The sequence below is a fragment of the Arachis stenosperma genome, chromosome 7, assembly GCF_014773155.1.
Source record: "Arachis stenosperma cultivar V10309 chromosome 7, arast.V10309.gnm1.PFL2, whole genome shotgun sequence".
In the NCBI taxonomy this organism is placed as follows: domain Eukaryota; kingdom Viridiplantae; phylum Streptophyta; class Magnoliopsida; order Fabales; family Fabaceae; genus Arachis; species Arachis stenosperma.
In genome coordinates, this window is record NC_080383.1 from 39,871,504 (window position 1) to 39,878,118 (window position 6,615).

Below are 6,615 nucleotides of genomic sequence, written 5' to 3' on the forward strand. Positions count from 1 at the left end.
GATTTTTCAGATCCTCAGTAACATGTCTCCTTTTTCATCATTCTTTCAAGAGCCAACAATTTTAACATTCATGAACCACAAATTCAAAAGACATATGCACTGTTTAAGCATACATTCAGAAAACAAAAGTATTGCCACCACATCAAACTAATTAAGCTAGTTTTAAAGATGAATTTGAAATCCTGTACTTCTTGTTCTTTTGTAATAAAAACAGTTTTCATTTAAGAAAGGTGATGGATTCATATTCATAGCTTTAAGGCATAGACACTAAGACACTAATGATCATGAGACACAAACATGGATAAACATAAGCATGAAAATTCGAAAAACAGAAAAATAAAGAACAAGGAGATTAAAGAACGGGTCCACCTTAGTGATGGCGGCTTGTTCTTCCTCTTGAAGGTCTTATGAAGTGCTTGAGCTCCTCAATGTCTCTTCCTTGCCTTTGTTGCTCCTCTCTCATGATTCTTTGATCTTCTCTTATTTCATGGAGGAGAATGGAGTGTTCTTGGTGCTCCACCCTTAGTTGTCCCATGTTGGAACTCAATTCTCCTAGGGAGGTGTTTAGTTGCTCCCAATAGTCTTGTGGAGGAAAGTGCATCCCTTGAGGTATCTCAGGGATCTCATGATGAGAGGGGTCTCTTGTTTGCTCCATCTTTTTCTTAGTGATGGGCTTGAGGTCATGCCTTCTCAGTTGAATCGGCTTTGGATGCCATAAATGGTTATGGAAAAGCAAAAAAGCAATGCTTTTACCACACCAAACTTAAAAGGTTTGCTCGTCCTCGAGCAAAAGAAGAAAGAAGAGAGTAGAAGAAGAAGAAATGGAGGAGAGGGAGATGGCTTTGTGGTTCGGCCAAAAGGGGAAGAAGTAGGGGTTTGAATTTGGATGGTGAGGTAAGTGGGGTTTTTGGGAAAGAGGTATTGAGGTGATTGGTGGGGTTGGTGGGGATCCTGTGGGGTCCACAGATCCTGAGGTGTCAAGGAAAAGTCATCCCTGCACCAAATGGCAATCAAAATCACGTTTTGAGCCATTTCTGGCGTTAAACGCCGGGCTGGTGCCCATTCCTGGCGTTTAACACCAGGTTCTTGCCCCTTACTGGCGTTTAACGCCAGTCTGGTGCCCCTTTCTGGCGTTAAACGCCCAGAATGGTGCCAGACTGGGCGTTAAACGCCCAACTGCTACCTTCATTGGCGTTTAAACGCCAGTGAGTTCTTCCTCTAGGGTGTGCTATTTTTCTTCCTGTTTTTCATTCTGTTTTTGCTTTTTCAATGGATTTTGTGACTTCTTATGATCATCAACCTACAAAAAACATAAAATAACAAAAGAAAATATGTAAAATATAATCATTGGGTTGCCTCCCAACAAGCGCTTCTTTAATGTCAGTAGCTTGACAGAGGGCTCTCATGGAGTCCTCACAAATACTCAGAGCAATGTTGGGACCTCCCAACACCAAACTTAGAGTTTGAATGTGGGGGTTCAACACCAAACTTAGAGTTTGGTCGTGGCCTCCCAACACCAAACTTAGAGTTTGACTGTGGGGGCTCTTCTTGACTCTGATTTGAGAGAAGCTCTTCATGCTTCTTCTCCATGGTGACAGAGGGATATCCTTGGGCTTTAAACACATAGGATTCTTCATTCACTTGAATGATCAGTTCACCTCTATCAACATCAATCACAGCCTTTGCTGTGGCTAGGAAAGGTCTGCCAAGGATGATGGTTTCATCCATGCATTTCCCAGTCTCTAGGACTATGAAATCAGTAGGGATGTAATGGTCTTCAATCTTAACCAAAACATTCTCTACAAGTCCATAAGCTTGTTTTCTTGAGTTGTCTGCCATCTCTAGTGAGATTTTTGCAGCTTGTACCTCAAAGATCCTTAGCTTCTCCATTACTGAGAGAGGCATGAGGTTTACACTTGACCCTAAGTCACACAGAGCCTTCTTGAAGGTCATGGTGCCTATGGTACAAGGTATGGAAAACTTCCCAGGGTCTTGTCTCTTTTGAGGTAATTTCTGCCTAGACAAGTCATCCAGTTCTTTGGTGAGCAAAGGAGATTCATCCTCCCAAGTCTCATTTCCAAATAACTTGTCATTTAGCTTCATGATTGCTCCAAGGTATTTAGCAACTTGCTCTTCAGTGACATACTCATCCTCTTCAGAGGAAGAATACTCATCAGAGCTCATGAAAGGCAGAAGTAAGTCCAATGGAATCTCTATGGTCTCATTTTGAGCCTCAGATTCCCATGGTTCCTCATTAGGGAACTCAGTGGAGGTCAGTGCACGCCCATTGAGGCCTTCCTCAGTGGCGTTTACTTCCTTTCCTTTCTCTCCAAATTCGGCCATATTGATGGCCTTGCACTCTCCTTTTGGATTTTCGTCTGTGTTGCTTGGAAGAGTACTTGGAGGGAGTTCAGTAACTCTCTTGCTCAGCTGTCCCACTTGTGCCACCAAATTTCTAATGGAGGACCTTGTTTCATTCATGAAACTTTGAGTGGTTTTAATTAGATCAGAGACCATGGTTGCTAAGTCAGAGGGGTTCTGCTTAGGATTCTCTGTCTGTTGCTGAGAAGATGATGGAAAAGGTTTGCCATTGTTAAACCTGTTTCTTCCACCATTATTATTGAAACCTTGTTGAGGTCTCTCTTGATTCTTCCATGAGAGATTTGGGTGATTTCTCCATGAAGAATTATAGGTGTTACCATAGGGTTCTCCTAGGTAATTCACCTCTTCCATTGAAGGGTTCTCAGGATCATAAGCTTCTTCCTCAGATGAAGCATCCTTGGTACTACTTGGTGCATTTTGCATTCCAGACAGACTTTGAGAAATCAAATTGACTTGTTGAGTCAATATTTTATTCTGAGCCAAAATGGCATTCAGAGTATCAATCTCAAGAACTCCTTTCTTCTGACTTGTCCCATTGTTCACAGGATTCCTTTCAGAAGTGTACATGAATTGGTTATTTGCAACCATTTCAATTAGCTCTTGAGCCTCTGTGGGCGTCTTCTTCAGATGAAGAGATCCTCCAGCAGAGCTATCCAAAGACATCTTGGATAGTTCAGAGAGACCATCATAGAAAATACCTATGATGCTCCATTCAGAAAGTATGTCTGAGGGACATTTTCTGATTAATTGTTTGTATCTTTCCCAAGCTTCATAGATGGATTCTCCATCCTTCTGTCTGAAGGTTTGGACTTCCACTCTAAGCTTACTCCATCTTTGTGGTGGAAAGAACTTTGCCAAGAAGGCATTGACTAGCTTTTCCCAAGAATCCAGGCTTTCTTTAGGTTGAGAGTCCAACCATATTCTAGCTCTGTCTCTTACAGCAAAAGGGAATAGCATCAGTCTATAGACCTCAGGGTCTACCCCATTAGTCTTGACTGTGTCACAGATTTGCAAGAATTCAGCTAAGAACTGATGAGGATCTTCCATTGGAAGTCCATGGAACTTGCAATTCTGTTGCATTAGAGAAACTAATTGAGGTTTAAGCTCAAAGTAGTTTGCTCCAATGGCAGGGAGAGATGCTTCTCCCATAGAAGTCGGGAGTAGGTGCAGTAAAGTCACCCAGCACCTTCCTTGCATTGTTTGCATTATTGTTGTTTTCGGCTGCCATGTCTTCTTCTTCTTTGAAGAATTCGGTCAGGTCCTCTAAAGAGAGTTGTGCTTTGGCTTCTCTTAGCTTTCTCTTCAAGGTCCTTTCGGGTTCAGGGTCAGCTTCAACAAGAATGCCTTTGTCTCTGCTCCTGCTCATATGAAAGAGAAGAGAACAAGAAAATGTGGAATCCTCTATGTCACAGTATAGAGATTCCTTGAGGTGTCAGAGGAAAAGAGAAATAGAAAGAAGAAGGAGAAGAAGAATTTGAACTTTAACTAGATAAGGTTCGAATTGTGCATTGAGAAGGAGTGATACTCCATAAATAGAAGGATGTGAGAGGGAGGGAAGTAATTTTTCGAAAATTAATTAGAATATTTTGAAAACATTTTGAAAAACACTTAATTGATTTTCGAAAATAAAAGTAAGAAAGAAATCAAGTGATTTTTGAAAAAGATTTTGAAATTAGAAGTAAAAAAAAAAGATTTGATTGAAAACTTATTTTGAAAAAGATGTGATTGAGAAAATATGATTTGAAAACAATTTTTTAAAAGATATGATTTAAAAACAATTTTAAAAGATATGATTTGAAAACAATTTGAAAAGATATGATTTTAGAAATTAATGACTTGCCTAACAAGAAAAGATATGATTCAAACATAAAACCTTTCTCAACAGAAAAGGCAACAATCTTGAAATTTTGAATCAAATCATTAATTGTTAGTAAGTATCTTTGAAAAAGGAAAGAAATTAATTTTGAAAACATTTGATTGAAAAGATATGATTTGAAAAAGATTTGATTTTGAAAAACTTTGAAAACTTGAAAAAAATTTGATTTGAAAAACAAAATCTTCCCCCTAGCACCATCCTGGCGTTAAACGCCCAGAATGGTATCCATTTTGGCGTTTAACGCCCAAAATGCACCCTTTTTGGGCGTTAAACGCCCAACCAGGTACCCTGGCTGGCGTTTAAACGCCAGTCTGCCTCTTCACTGGGCATTTTGAATGCCCAGCTTTTTCTGTATAATTCCTCTGCAGTATGTTCTGAATCTTCAATTCTCTGTATTATTGACTTGAAAAGACACAAATAAAAAATATTTTTGGATTTTTAATAATCAAAATGCAACAAGAATCAAATAACAATGCATGCAAGACACCAAACTTAGCAGTTTGTATACTACTGACACTATATGAGACACATAAACACTCAAGTCAAAAAGAATTCAAAGATCAGAGTAAGAAATCATCAAGAATTACTTGAAGATCCTTAAGACACACGAATGAATGCATGCAATTGACACCAAACTTAAGATGAGACACTAGACTCAAGCAAGAAACATCAAATATTTTTGGTTTTTATGGTTTTTGTGAATTTTTTTGTGATTTTCGAAAATTAAGTCGAAAAAGATATCAAAATTCTTAATGAGAATTCCAGGAATCAATGCAATGCTAGTCTAAGACTCCGGTCCAGGAATTAGACATGGCTTCACAGCCAGCCAAGCTTTCAAAGAAAGCTTCGGTCCAAAACACTAGACATGGCCAAAGGCCATCCAAGCCTTAGCAGATCACTGCTCCAAAAGCAAGATCAACAAGCTCTTGTGATGATAAGTTGAAACCTCGGTCCAATGAAATTAGACATGGCTTTACAGCCAGCCAGATTTCAGCAAATCATCATGAAACTCTAGAATTCATCTTCAAGGATTTCGAAAAAAAATAAATGCCTAATCTAAGCAACAAGATGAACCGTCAGTTGTCCATACACAAGAACAATCCCCGGCAACGGCGCCAAAAACTTGGTGCACGAAATTATGATCAATACTTTTTAAAACATAAACAATCCCTAGTAATGGTTCCAAAGACTTGGTGCTCAATACCATGGCATAAACACAACTTTGCACAACTAACCAGCAAGTGCACTGGGTCGTCCAAGTAATAAACCTTACGCGAGTAAGGGTCGATCCCACAGAGATTGGTGGTATGAAGCAAGCTATGGTCATCTTGTAAATCTCAGTCAAGCAGACTCAAATGGGTATAGTGGTAAACGAATAAAGCAATAAGATAAAGATAGAGATACTTATGCATATCATTGGTGAGAGCTTCAGATAAGCGTATGAAGATGCCTTCCCTTTCGTCTCTCTGCTTTCCTACTGTCTTCATCCAATCCTTCTTACTCCTTTCCATGGCAAGCTCATGTAGGGTTTCACCGTGTCAATGGCTACCTCCCATCCTCTCATTGGAAATACGTCCCTGATGCTCTGTCACAGCATAGGCTAACCATCTGTCGGTTCTCAATCAGGCCGGAATAGAATCCAGTGATTCTTTTGCGTCTGTCACTAACGCCCCGCCCTCAGGAGTTTGAAGCACGTCACAGTCATTCAATCATTGAATCCTACTCAGAATACCACAGACAAGGTTAGACCTTCCGGATTCTCTTGAATGCCGCCATCAGTTCTTGCCTATACCACGAAGACTCTGATCTCACGGAATGGCTGGCTCGTTTGTCAGGCGAGCACTCGGTTGTCAGGCGATCAACCATGCATCATGCAATCAGAAATCCAAGAGATATTCACTAAGCCTCAAATGCTTGTAGAACAAGAATGGTTGTCAGTCACCTTGTTCATAGGTGAGAATGATGATGAGTGTCAATCATCACCTTCATCAAGTTGAAGAACAAGTGATATCTTGGACAAAGAACAAGCGGAATTGAATAGAAGAACAATAGTAATTGCATTAATACTCGAGGTACAGCAGAGCTCCACACCTTAATCTATGGTGTGTAGAAACTCCACCGTTGAAAATACATAAGAACAAGGTCTAGGCATGGCCGAATGGCCAGCCTCCCAAATGATCTAAGATAGCATAAAACTCAAAGATAGCTACCAAGATGTCAAATACAATAGTAAAAGGTCCTACTTATAGAAAACTAGTAGCCTAAGGTGTACAAAGATGAGTAAATGACATAAAAATCCACTTCCGGGCCCACTTGGTGTGTGCTTGGGCTGAGCAATGAAGAATTTTTGTGTAGAG

At 40.0% G+C, this 6,615-nt stretch overlaps 1 non-coding gene across 1 annotated transcript; it reads left to right on the forward strand.

The window, feature by feature from the left end:
• Positions 1–3,098: 3,098 nt before the first annotated feature.
• LOC130942378 (small nucleolar RNA R71) lies at positions 3,099–3,207 on the forward strand. The gene has a single exon (XR_009070950.1). It is a non-coding gene; the product is annotated as a small nucleolar RNA R71 (small nucleolar RNA).
• The last annotated feature ends 3,408 nt before the right edge of the window (positions 3,208–6,615 follow it).